This window comes from Pinus tabuliformis, chromosome X (genome assembly GCF_031772625.1).
Source record: "Pinus tabuliformis cultivar Carrire ecotype Pingquan chromosome X, CPIR1, whole genome shotgun sequence".
NCBI classification, from domain to species: Eukaryota; Viridiplantae; Streptophyta; class Pinopsida; order Pinales; family Pinaceae; genus Pinus; species Pinus tabuliformis.
In genome coordinates this window covers 802,293,094-802,307,582 of record NC_142308.1, presented here as the reverse complement: position 1 = coordinate 802,307,582, position 14,489 = coordinate 802,293,094, and positions in this window count along the sequence as shown.

The following is a 14,489-nucleotide window of genomic DNA, read 5'->3' as shown; positions in this document are numbered from 1 at the left end:
TCCTACTTCTAGTTCTTTAGCTTCTAGAGCACAACAGACTCCACTGCGAACTCCACCAACACCAGCATTTACATCTAGAGGGAAAGGGAAAGCTGTGGCATTTTCTCGCAAGAGGGGCAGAGGAAATCAATAGGATTAGACTTTAGTTATTTTCTTCATTTTATTGTATATGACATTATGACATGATGAGATACATTATTATATTTTTTGTTGATATTTTGAGGCTGAGTTGGGACTCAAGAGTCAGGACTTACTATTCAGGACATGATTCAATGTTATGTGTGATTTTAGCACTAGAAATGATATTAAACATCTTATATATTAGTTCTTTTATCATATTTATGTGTCAATGTATTTATTTTATGTTGTAGATGGTTTAGATATTAAAAAAATTGAAAAAAAATGAATATTTTTGTACCAAACGATTTTTCCCTGATTATTTCCCGATAATTACAATTTTTTTTCTGATTTTTTCCTCGCGCCGATATTATCTCGATAACGATTAATGCAACATTGGTTAAAATCATCAAATTAACATGAATATAGAGCAATGTTAGCATGTGAAAATGATAATGAATGAAAACTATGAAATAGGTGCATGAGAGGACATATATATCAGCAACTAAATAAATTATATCAGCTGCAAAAATCAGATCTAAAATGCTCAAATGAACAATGTAAAGAGAGAAGAAAAATCACTAAATTAGGCCAAGTAAGAGTGTTAATTGCTAGATCTATAGCATGCAAAAAAATGAGAATAGAAATGCTAGAAATTAAGCAAATTAAATCTACTTTAAGGAAAGAAACAAAACTCAAACAACAAGCATGCAAAGGATCATCTCCCAAAAAGAGGGGTGCGGTGCCAAGAGGATAATCCTCAAGACCCCTCAAAGAAAATTTATTTTTATTATTTAAAATGAAGCCATCTAATGGGAATGAGGGACTTAGGCTTTGAGAGGAGCTTACAAAGAGCTCAAAGAGAAAACACTACTCAAATAAACTTAACGAAAATAGAAGAAATACAAAGCCTATAGCAAAATACAACAAGAATGCCTCCAAGAGGCAACTTGCTTTTCCAAAAGAAATTTACTTGATGATTCCAATTTCCAATCTCAAGGAGAAATCCTTGCGCAAATGAGAAGAGGCAAGCATAGAAAAAGGAGGTTTGAAAGATGGAGAAGCTTCAATGATGTATCTTTACTCCTCAAGTCTTCCACATACAAATCCTTCAAGTGATCTTTCCCAAACAAGCCTTCAATCCTTCACTTGAATTGTGGAAGGCATGGAGCACAAGAGATTAGTTAATAGAAGAATATAATTCAAAAGAGACTAGTATACAATAAAACACACTTGCATGCAACAAAAGGAAATCGAATTTCTCCCTTTGCACAAGCAAGAGGTAATGAATCCGTCACAAGATCTCAAAGCTAGATTAAGCAAATATAGTGCATAAAATAGATCAAGAGTTGAATTTGAATTTATGATCTTAGCAAGCCACGGTAAAGAAAACCCCCTTCTTCAAATTCTTTTGATTAGATCCTTGAGAGTAGCTTGGTATGGGTCCTTCCACCTTTGTCTTTGAGAGTGGGTTAGTCTAGCCAAAGAGTTACCCCACGCTCAAGCTCCTTCAACAAATCGTTAGATTTCTACACACTTTAAAGGATGTTAGCACTCACAAGGGATTAAATTGTACAATGGAGGAGAAGGCTAGAGATTCAACCGAAAATCTTCTAGTGCTCCTCTTCCTAGAGTATTTCTTTAATCCAAAAATTATGCAAGGTAACTTACATACATTAATCCAAATAATGGCAATGTGAAAGCTAACACAATCTAGAATCCATGTAGAAAATAAAGCATAGAGAGTTGAAGTAATATCACCTTACAATCATAGAAGGAGAACACCAACACAAGATTGAACCCCCAAAGTCTTTTATATTAGCATGAAAGAAGTGATTACAAATTTCAAAAGAGTCTCCCCAAGCAAAATAGCTCGTTCCAGGATGTAATGTTCCAAAATAGGAAAAACAGTGATATGCAAGCAAATAACATTTTTTCTCCACAGAAATTTCAAAACAATTAGAACACACCCATAGCAATTAGAAATATGGAAGCAGTTGAGCCATTTTATTATAAACTGGTGCAAGAGTACAAAATATGGAAGGAATTAACCTGGACTTGCCTCAAAGGCAAGTGGAGCAAAGCCTAGATGAAGTAATGACAATCTGGAGCTATAATCAATTGATCAACTACTGCACTGCGCAGTCCCCAACAATTCTACACTGTCTGTTGCAAAGATATGGCTGAAAACCCCACCTCTGGTGCTCAGAAAATTTTGCAAAATTATTTCTAAGCTCATTGGGCAAAACCCACAAAAAACCAGAAATGGCTTGGCCCTGTTTTGACATTCCAAAATCGACCCCCAAAAGGCCTTACACCCTCAAAAACTGCTAAAACACATTGTCTATAAATACAACAACAAAATCCTCCCCAAACACTTCGGAAAGGTAGAAATCACCTCCACTAACACTTCCCTTATTTCTCCTAGCAAGGAATAACTCCAATGGCTGAGTCTCCACTACCCACGTGTGCCCAATCTCTTCCTTCTGCGTTGGGCCCATGAACTGTGAAATCCCCACTGAAGAAAGCTATTTCCTCCAGCCCAAAAACTCACCCAAATGGCAGCGAATCACCAGAGCTTCTCTCCCGAAATTTCTCCAAACAATAGCTTCTCTGAGGAATGCAAAATATCTCTACTCTATTTCTCCCACTGCGTCCTCCAGAAATACGCACCACCTGAAGACACTTAATAAAAACGCTTGAAAACACACTAAAAATCACCTACGGAAGTTTATGGATGAACCTCTCTAGGGTGGCACTCGAAGTTCCCTGAGGAAAGGGTGAATTCTGCACTTGGAAAACTCGTGCTAAACAGCAAGTGACTCAGTAAGTAGTGTGAGCAACTAAGAAGAAATTTGCTATGCCAAAGATGATCAAATGAAGAGTAGTGCCTTCCTTTTATAGATTTTGTGGAGCCTTTTTCCCTCCTTTTTGGGTCGCTCACTAAGCCTTTGATTTACCCTCTCATGCATTTCGAACCATTGGCTTAGGGAGTGCATATTTCCTTGTGTGGGTGGCCCTCACATGTTACTAACAAAACCCAAAATAACTGACTTCTAACTCCTAAGTCTTCTAATAAAAATCAAATGTGTCCCATCTCCTCCAAAATTGACCCCAAAATGTAGAAAGTAATCCCGTTCCAAAATAATTTAGGAAGGTACATTACAGTCCTTCCTTCCCAAATGTTGTTTGTCCCCAAGCAACTCCAATGTTGTATGCTCAAGTATGTGCTCACCCTCCCAAGTAGCATCCTCATCCGGAAAGCTCTTCCAATGCACCAAGTATTCTCTGATTATCTTGCTTTTGAGCTTCCTTTCCTTGGTCTCCAAGATGGCTTCTGGTTCCAAAACCAGATGCCCCTCATCATCAAGTGGAGGCAACTCCACAATTGTTGTAACTTGTTGCCCCAACACTCTCTTGAGGCATGAAACATGGAAAATATTGTGGATCTTGCTCCCTGGCAGTAGCTCCAACTCATAAGCTACCTCTCCAACCCTCCTGATCACCTTATAGGGCCCATATAATCGTGGTTGCACCTTTTCGACCCCCTTCTGTTTCATAGTGGACAGTCGGTACGGCTGCAATCGAAGGTACACCAAGCCCCCCTCCTCGAAATGCCTCTCAACCTGATGCCTGTCAGCATATATCTTTTGATGATTCTGAGTTGTCTGCAAATTATCCTTAAGAGCCTTGAGGACATTTTGGCTCTCCAGGATCCAATCTTTGGCCTTTGGGGCCCGAATGTCTCTGTTACACAGTAATTTGTGACTGTCTCCCTGTCAGTCTTCTTACTGTGTCATAAGTCCAATTCATCCATGCTCATGCTCTCTAATGTTTCCAAATGACCCACTTTGCCAAATTTTTTGCTATCATCGCGACTGTTGTCAAGATAAACGCGCTGACGGGTGCTCCATAACAGACGGAATGCGCTGCCAGTGTGGAAGCACACGGGTTTCCCGCGCTGGTCGAATTTCATGTGCCAACGCGTCTGTTATTCATACCTGATCATGCTGACATGACTTTATTTGTTATTCAGCTGCGATGTCAGCGCTCCAGTGCAGTTATGGACCCGCGCTGATCCAGTTTGGGCGAGTTTGTTCTAACAACCGCCCTTCCAGATGACTCCAGACCTGGTTGTTGGCCTTGTAAATGTCGCCCTCCCTTCTCTGGCATGTCTGTTTCGTCATTTGAGCCACCTTCCTTGGAGATAAGCTCATCCTCCCATCATTTGTGGAGACTCCTTCTCCTACTTAAGCCTCTACCATTGCCATGAGTAGCTAGTTTTGGAATTGATAGTGCTTAGAGTGTTGCTGCTAGTGTGTGAACTTGATAGGTAGTTGGTGTGACAAGTGTGGGATTGCTAGAGAGCTTAAGGAAGGTTGTGAAGTGTTTCTTTCTTGTGTAAACTTGTGTGAGAGAGAGTTTTTGTCTTGGGAGATCTACCTCCAAGGGTGAATGCTTGAGAGACTTGCTGGCTGGACCCTCTTGAGAAGGATTCGACGTCAGAACTTTGGTTGTACTCTTCTCTGTTATTTATTAATAATAGATGACTATCATTATGGTTCCACTCTCATTGTTTCATGTTTGATGTCGAGTTATATCTTTTCTGACTGATATATAATTGCATCTACTAGATTTTACGCTTGTTTTCATGTTGTTCTTTGCATGTGCAGGTATCTAATCACGAAGATCATGTGGATTGTGACCGGCCAAAGCAAAGGAACGAAGGCGACATCTCTTCGACGGACACTATCATTGGAATCCAAGTAGGTTCTCACCATCTACTTTTCATTTGCAATTAGGAACTTGCGTGATAGCATTGTGTGATTGTTGCTAGACCCGGTCCGGGCTAGTAGGGATTGTCTCTATCCGCAGAGAGGATTTACCTCCACAACAATTTGGCGACCATACTGGGGAATTTCTTTACCTTGTTGTTTGATTTGTAAACTTTGGACGGAGCCTGAAGCACGGCTAGGTAGCCTTCAAAACGCTATTGCTCCGCATTAGCGAAGTAGATCAAAGCCACTTCAGTCCATCTCCGGTTTGGTTTACAAACTGAACAGCTTGGAGCTAGCTTTTGTCTTTTTGTGTTCATGTTTTGTCCTTGAGTTTGATTTTTGCTCTCTTTTCAAAGATTGGGGATTAGTTCTCTGTTTTTGGATTTCCTGGTTTAGTCTGGGAGGTGCCTTGAATGTTTAAAGAGTGATTGCCTTGGTTTGGGAGCTTTTGGCTTGATTGTGCCTATTTTTTAGCTTCAGCGCAGTTTTTAATAAAACAGTCACGCTGCCATCGCATAGCTGTTTCTTTGATTTCGTGATCATCACGTTTATACACTGAACAGTCGCAACGGTTCTGAAAATCGGACCAGCGCGGTTAAGCCGTGTACTTCCGCGCTGACAGCGCTTTGTTGCTACGCGTGGTTTCTGATCAGCGCTTTGTTGTTGTGTATCACCCGCGCTGACACCTGTAGAATTGAATTTCTTCAATTCTTCCTCCTGAGCCTGTCGGTTTTGCTATCCCCTGCTCTTTTCACTTGGTTTATGACTTGATTTCTATTGTCTGAAGATTGAAGCACTTTCTTGAGAAGTCTTGTTGAGTGGATCTTGATTTTTGTGTCTTGTGACCTAGTTTTAATTCCAATTTCGTTGGATCAGCTTTGCTTGGTTACTCGCTCACAAAGGTCCGTTTACTGCTTGCTTTTGGTTTTGCAAAACCTTCCTCTTTGCTTGCTTTTGCTTGGTTGTTTAGGTGATTGTTATTGCACCAGTCTTGTATTGTTTCGATTACTTCTCACTACCCGGACACGGATCACAGTTGTTTGGTGTCAACCGGTTCTTTTCACATTTGTTTGTGGTTATTTCTCAAAAGTTTGTTTAGTGCACTTTGCCATTGAAAAGAAAACGAACAATCTCTTTTGCGTTGAATTAGTTAATTGAGATTAGAAGCTTTTCATTGATTAAGCAATTTAAAACAAAGAAAAGTTTCGTTTATTTGTCATTAGCTGCATTAGAGTAGCTCTTGTTTGTTTGTGGTCATTTTGTTTGAAAAATCCTTAACTCTCTCGTAGTTAGTATTCATCGAACGAAATGATATTCTTTGGCATATAGTTTGCATTCAGGAAATTGTGAGAGATTACATACGGTAGGACCTAGAAATTGAAACTTAATCGAAGATCAACCATAAAATGAACTGAATGAACTTAAAAACGCATTGGAACATAACGCTCACTGATTAGAGGTCTAGGCTAGAGACGTGCTCCGGCGTCGTTAAACCTAGTCACTATTGTTTCACACTACGGTTGGGTGATTCCTCCTTTTTTGACTCGATAGTGGTCTAGCACGGACTTGAGCTCCCACGTACCGTCGTTTATATAGGGGAGACCCCACTAGGTTATCATCCTTTATCCACAGGAAGTCGTGTCTGCCGCCTTACAAGTCGTAACGCACCGAACACAACATTCAGGAAGATTGACTGCCGTACGGGAAGTCCTTGGTTTTCATATGATTTCCAAGGTGTATATGTAGTTTTACGGATTTGTTTGGTAAACCCTTTGCCTAGTCTCTCCAGAGTAGTCACTTTTGATCCTTTTCGGACTCCTTAAAAGAAAAGGCTCACTTGAGCAGTTTGTCACTTCGGGCTCACAAAACATTCGAAGGTGACTAGAGTCACCATTTTGTCCTTTTCTCGACTCTTAAAACATGAAAAGGTCAAGTTGTGTCCTTGCGTCTTAAAATTCATTTGGCCACGATAAACATTACCTGGTTAGATCTTGTGTGCGTTAGTTTGAGCAGGGTCCTTTATCGTTAGATTCCCTTAGGTTTTGTTCGAAGTCTGTCATCCCGGCTGAACCGTCGACTCCCATTCCAAGTGAGCAAGGGTCTCCGTCCTCCACTGCTCCTGAGGTACCGGTTGTAAGTGATACTCTTCCTGTTATCCCGAGTATCCAACTGATCAACTCTCGCGCTCTGAACGACGAAGGTTACAAAATTCATTGGAACCCCATTTGGGAGCCTGATGAGGACGATATTCCTTTTACCCCCCCTGGTGTTTCGTCTCCAATGTCTACCTCTCACATGGATGAGACATCTCCTAGAGTGAGTGAGACACCTGTGTTGTCGAATATCGACACTCCTATCCCAGCTACTTCTCCGCTCCCCCCACGCTATCAGTCGTTGAGGGATAGGGTAAGTTCCAGGACCCCCGCTTCGACCATGTGGGATCCTCATATCACTCCCACCACGGGATCTTTTGTTTCACAAGTCCACACTACACCTGTCACTTCAGTTCCAACGAATCCAACTATTTGTGTAGCGCATTCAACTCCGGTTGTTAGTGCCGTAACAACGTCTTCAGCCTTGAACACTGGTGCTGGTCCCCCTCACGGTCAAGTCAGTAATGGCCAGCCGGCACTCTCGCCTAGAGTTGTCCACCCTGCACAAATTGCTCCACCCTCTTCTGGTCCCGTTCCAGGAGGGGGGCCATATGATTCCTATGGACAAGCTGTTCAAGATCCGAATGCGCAAGGTCCATTCTTTTATTACGATTCTACTGGTCAATACCTTCAACTTTCTCAACCCTTGACTACTCAACCTTTTGTTGAGGTTTCGGTACCATTATCCGTTGCTTGGAACGCCACCTCTTTCCATGGAGGCCAAGCAATGCATGCACAGCTCCAAGGACCGCCTAACCAAGGCCAGCCATCTTATGTGCAAACCCCCCAAGGGCAACAATATTATGACCAGTCTTACCCAGGACAATCAGGGGGCCCACAAGGACAACCCTATCAGGGACAACCTTCGGCCGCTGGTGGTCCATCTTTTACTTATCTGAATCAACCTTTTGGTTATCTGGGGCAACCTAGTACCTAGCAAGGTTACTCGTCTGGACAACCAGGACAACCTTACATCCAACAAGGCCAACCTGGTATCCAGCAGGGTTATCCCTCTGGACAAGCTGGACAAACTTATATTCCACAAGGTCAACTGGCAGTCCAACAGGGGTATCCTTCTGGGCAAGGGGGGCAGCCTCACATACAACAGGGCCAACCCACTGCTCAGCCTAGTCATCCTTCTGGGCAAGCGAGTCAGCTTTCTGCACAGCAAGGCCAACCCACTGCCCAGCTTAGTCATCCTTCTGGACAGGCTGGCCAACCTCAAGGTCAACCAGCCGTCCAGCCCACTCAACCATTTGTTCCGCAAGGACAACCCTTGGTTGCTCAAGGACAACCTGGTACCCAGCAAGCACATCCTTCTGGGCAAACAGGTCCGTCCCAAACCCAACCAGGCCAACCTTCCGGCCAGATGGTCCAAGCTCAACCTGTTCAAGGACATACTTCTGGGCCCCAGACTCAAATTGGTTATCAAATGCAAGGTGGGCCACGACCCCAACCTTCTTACCAAGCACAACCTTCTTATCAGGCTCAGTATGGAGCTCAACAAACGTATGGCTACCAGCAACCCCAGGGGCAAACTCAGTTTACCCCTTATCAAAATTATCAACAGATGCAAGTCACTCCTTACCAGAATTATTAGCAGCAGTACGTTGCACCTGCAGGTCAAGTTGCTAATCCATGGGGTGCTGGGGGGCAGACCCAGGGTCAACTGTCTGCATATGGACAGAATCCTTATAGACAAAATCCATATGGACAGAACCCCTATGGAAAAAATCCTTATGGGCAGAACCCTTATGGGCCAGGCCCGTCCGGACAAAGTCCTTGGGGGCAACCACCACCTGGTTGGAACCCTGCTACTACCTCTCTTCCACAGCCACAAATGTCCTTTAATCCTCAGTTGCCTTTCTTAGCGACGTTGGAACTTCCAGATGTGTCCAAGTTGACGAATGACCCCATTCTTCATAATCCATATTGGCCACCAATTCCAACTAAGATACCTGGTGATTGCTCGAAATTCGATGGCAAAGCTGGTGAGGATCCTCAAGCCCATGTCATGACCTATCACCTTTGGTGCTCATCCAACTCATGGCTTGATGACTCCATCCGGCTCCGCCTCTTCCAAAGGACTCTCACCGGCTCGGTCGCTGGCTATGGCATTCCTAACTCATTTTCAGTTACCCATTCGGTATGAGACAGGGACACATCTCCTTACATCTCTCAAACAGGACACGACCACGCATATATCCGATCATATACATGAATGGAGACGGCATCGTCGCTTGATCAAATTTTGGATTCCTGATCAGCTCCTGACTGATTGGTTCACGACTTCCTTTGTCCCTGCAATTGCACGAGACATCGCCATGGGAGCTTGTGTAACTGAAGAGCAAGCTATCACGCGTGCTCAGTACCTTGACTTAGTATACTCTCAGTCAGGTACTTTATATGATTATTTGCCAGACGCCCTGAGACCCGGAACATCCAAAGCTCCGCCAAAACCATCTGTTGACGGTGTTATTGGGAAGCAAAAACAAAATGCTTCTAATGGAAACACTTCTCAGGGTCAATCTAATTATGGAAGTACCTCTGAGGTAAACGCCGTTCAGTCCACCACGGCGGATAAATCCTCAAAAGGGAAAAAGAAAGGGAAAGCCAAGAATAAATCCAAACAACCCAAACAGGACTACCCTAAACCTCCACCCGAGGAAGGAGCCAAACGTAAACCTAAGTATCCTTGTCTTATCTGTGATGAGGATCACTATACTAAAGATTTCCCCAGGTGGTCCGAAGTTAGTCGATTATTGAAAGGTGCTCCTGGGACTCCTGCTATGCTTAAAGAACCTTTCCCTTCACAGTAAACTCAAATGGTGGCAGACCCATCGCAACCCTCTTCTTCATTCAGCTCTCAAGTCTTCATGGCTGGGATGATTTCCATCCATGTCACTACTCGAGCAAAAGAATATCCATCTCATGCCGGGAAAGAGCCGGAGGTCCCCTCCAACACTCCTCCGTCCAGTTCTAGTCCTCTCCACATCGAAAGACCTAGCACTGAGACGACGATCCGACCCCCTCCAAAAGGTGTACTCCAGAAGTCTTCTTACAACCCGAATGCTCGTGCTGCTCAGCACTACAACATTGTTGAGGACTTAGCCCAGGCTCCGTCTGCTATGTCCGCTCTAGAAGTCCTCCAGAGCTGCCCCTCCCAGAGGAAGTCCTTGCTATCGGCCATCGGTGGCATAGACCCGGCTGACTCGGATCTGATTTCTTTTAATCTCGAGGGCTATACGCTGAGACTGCCTCACCAAATCGCTTTCCTTATACAGGTCATCATCAATGGTAAAACGATTCATCGTACAGTCATTGATGAAGGTGCCTCAACTTGCATCATGTCTCTTGCTTGCTGGAAAGCTATTGGTTCTCCAACATTGAGCCAGTCTCCTACGACGTTAGAAGCCTTTGATGGAAGAGAGTCCCGTCCTTACGGTATCCTCCAATGCTTGCCCATCTCCTTGGAAGGGAAGACGGTAGAAGTGGAGGTCGAAGTTGTCAACGCTAATATTACCTACAACGTCCTCCTCAGACGTAGCTGGACATACGCCATGCAAGCCGTGGCTTCCTCCCTCTTCCGTGTAATTCGTTTCCCTCATCAAGGGAAGATTGTCACGGTGGACCAGCTCTCCTTCTTCGCCTCTTCTTCCGAAGGTAATGTGCCATTCGTGGAGCATACCTCCAAATCATTCGAGAATGTGGGAGCTGGGCTCTTTAAGGATCTCGCCCTAATGGGTGTCTTTCCACTCCCACCTCCGAATCTCGCCCCTATTAACATGATTTCCGTACGTTTTGATCTATGGGTCCTTCCTCCCGCTAATCAGATAGAATCCTAGGGTGAAATGATGCCATTGAGTCCTGCCGAGCTCAACTACATCAAAATCGTTGCTGCATCGGCTCCCCCTCCCAAACCTGCTCTTCCGAGTGGTGTTCCTGATTCATATGTTCATTTCCCTTGGCTTGGAGATGATGCTACTCCGGATCCATTAAAGGAAATATTTCCTTCCGATGAAGCCATCATAAAGACCATGTCTCTTGAGGAGCCCCCTTGGTCCGATCATCACCACCGTTCCTCGTTTCTCCCTGCCCATCAGGAAATGATCGCATGTCTCGAACGGTTTGTTGTTGGGAAAAGTATCTATTCAGAACGCCCCTATCCCACTCTAAGGTGTGACAATGCCTTAGCAACAAACAAGGAAAACTACTTTAGTATTCTTCTTTATGAAATGTAAACGAAGAGGAAGGATAAACTAACCTGTGTCTTGCGCTAGTTTGTTGATCCAATCGCTCCTCTCTTCAATAGCTTCCAGCTCCCTGCTCCCTTACCGGCCCAGCTTCACCAAATTCCTACAAGATCACAGAGGAGAGAAACTACACGAAGATATAGATTTACATTCATAAAAAGCTTAGGATCAGATTAAGCTAAACATGCAAATATAACAAAACATCATTGATACACAGCATGTAGGAGAAACTCAAATAGTTTTATTGATATGATAAGAAAGTCCAAGAGGAGATACAACCAAGTGAGTCCCGATCCAGCATCTACCTCCCAGCAAAGGAATCCCTTCCTCACCTCCAACAAAGCATAAATCACCCAATGTACTAATCCCAATCTCAAACCAACAACAATTCTCTGCAAAGTACAAAATTCTAGCCTCTGGATCTCTGGGATGAGGGATCCATATATAGATGTAAGCAGAGAGGATGAGTCAGCTTATGTTTTGACTTGTGGCCTCTCTCTGTCAGTCCTTACTTCCACTTGGAGACTGAGAGCCTCTTACTCATCACTGGTCGAATTCAGTGAGGCAAGTGTCATTAGAGAAGATTCTGGAAGCTTCCATTGTCTGTCCACCTCGTTGAATGACTCTGCCACTTGTCATTTCCCGCTCAACGCACCTGGGTAGTGCATTCAAGTGCGTTGCGACGCACCTAGCCAGTGCATTTGGGTGCTTTGCAACGCAGGCAGCTAGTGGAGCTTCTGAATTGATCCTGATTTGACTAGTTTTGAGCAGTTTCTGGTGGAGAACTTCTGGGAGAAGATGTCATTGGTTGACCTTGTTCCTTTAGGGGCAGGAACAACACTTTTAGGGACTTTGGATCCCTTGGATTATTGACATTTCATGCTTATAGCTGTAAGGCACAAAAATGTCTATAACAGTTGCCCCCTAAAGTATGAGGCCGTTTATCGGGTGAAATGCTTTATTAGGAGGATCCGAAGTTCTTTCAATGCTGGGAGGAGACCTGTAATAAGATACAATACAATACATTATTTTCATACTGTTTTCATGATCTAGCTGAGGCGGGAATTCCCATGCTCAGCTTTATAAATTCATTTTTATGTACATAGGACAGACAATTGTCTGATGGTAGACTAATGATTCTGATGAAATCATCATCTTTTTGGTAGGATGATTATCTGTTCTGCAATGCTGTACATGTCAATGTATTTATTTTTCTTGAATATATATCGCAGCCCGGATGGATGAAACTAGATCCGGGGTCTTCAATCTTGTCCGATCTTCACTCTGAGTACAAGTCGATCCATGTGAGAAATGTTTTGAAGTCGAACATGGAAAGACATCGCTTGATTACCAATCGATGATGTAAACTGTTAACAAGCACAAGAGGAATCACCGATAAGGATGATGACCCTCAAGGTACTGCAGTGCAATTCACGTGGTGTGAATAAAGGACTTGGCGTCGAACACCACGCAAAATATTTCGGTCAAAGGTCATTGATGTAAACCTGTCGCCGGAAGTGAGAAACTTGCCATTGAGGCATGCAAGCTTCAAAGTACTGAAGGGGGTGTTCCTAGATCAACTTCTTGGATAATGAGCTGATGTCGAAAAGCAGCGATCCGTCAAAGGAGGGCCTTGATGTATCCCACATCAATGAAACGGAACAGAGTAAATGATTTTGATGGAGGTGAAAACGATCTGATGATATATGGTTCAGGGTGGCGGTCATGAAAGAATGAAGTATAATGTATGGTAGTGGATGGGACACGGGTGACTTCTCTGGATGACTTCTCTTAAACATGTCGGCGACACTTATGTGATGGATCGGTAGCATTTACCCCAAAGGTGGATGGTATGGCGAGACCATGGTGATGTGACCGGTGAATGAAACAACCCAACCCGACTCAGGCACGGAGAGGAAGTGTCATGTTCAAGAGCGACTTGCTACCAATAAAGGTTCTTTGAGTTTCTTCCCAATTTTCCCCAGTCATTGCTGACCAGTACCTCTTTATTTTTGTCAAGCTTGAGGAGGATAACATATGCTTGTTCTATAATTTTCCCTTCGGGCAAACCCATCGCTATGTTTTAACGAGCCTAGCGATAGTGAAACTCGTTCTCGTCTAAAGACAAGTTTGTCGCTATTAATGTTTTTAACGAGTTTAAAGACAAAGATAACTCGGTCCTTTTCCTTTTTAGGGAGTCTGAAAAGGAACGTAAAGGTAACTCCAGAAGTCCTTTTTCATCATCTAATCCCTTAAGTCCGAAAAAGTATAAAACAATACAGAAGGGATGAAATTTCGATAGTTTTAACGAGCTGAACAAAACAAGCGCTCGATCTTTTTGTGCAATAATCCCTCAGGTCCAAAAAATATTAAAATCTAGAGGAGGGATAGCACTTCCGGTCGCTTTAACGAGCTGGAAGGCCAAAACTCGGCAATCTTTTCATATTTTACGAGTCAGATGAAAAGATCTTAAAGAAGACTCGTCTTTTGAGGAACGAGTGATAAAACGAGTAGCAGCTGATTCTAGGTAAGGGTTGGAATTTTCCAATCACGGCAGTGTCACAAGGATGGCTAGTGAAATCACCCTTCGCAGCTGTTCCTCAAAATGGGTAAACAATCATATGGAGGTGAAGGATCGGCCAATGGAAAAGTGGAGGTGACGGTGCAAACAAGACCAAGGCTTTAATGGCTGATAATGTTATATTCACGGTGGTTATTTAACGGAGGATAGTTCATTTTTTAACGAGCTTAAACGCGGATTGAAACACTTGCTTGGTCTTATGTTTATTTTTTAACGAGCATGAACTATGTGCTAAAATTGCTCGATGATAAGTTTGTATGCCCCCAGCATAATAATGCAAAACGAGGTGCATGCCCCCCAAGCTTCATTGCATTCAACTCGGTGGTTGGAATGAAGGTTTACCTTTGAGATTTGAAAAGGGGATTTGTTTCATTTTTTAATGAGGTTGACACAGTAAAAGAACTATCCTCATGACTCCTTGTTTCATTTTTTAACGAGGTTGACACGAGATAAGAACCGTCCTCGGAGTCCAAATCCATTAGATATAGAAGGTTTCATATTCCACTGAGGCCACTTCCGCCAGATTACTCGGAGGCAGTAGGGAAAAAGTACCCATTAAGGCAAGGTCTTTTAGGAGACCTACTCCGATGTTTTGGAGCGAATGATT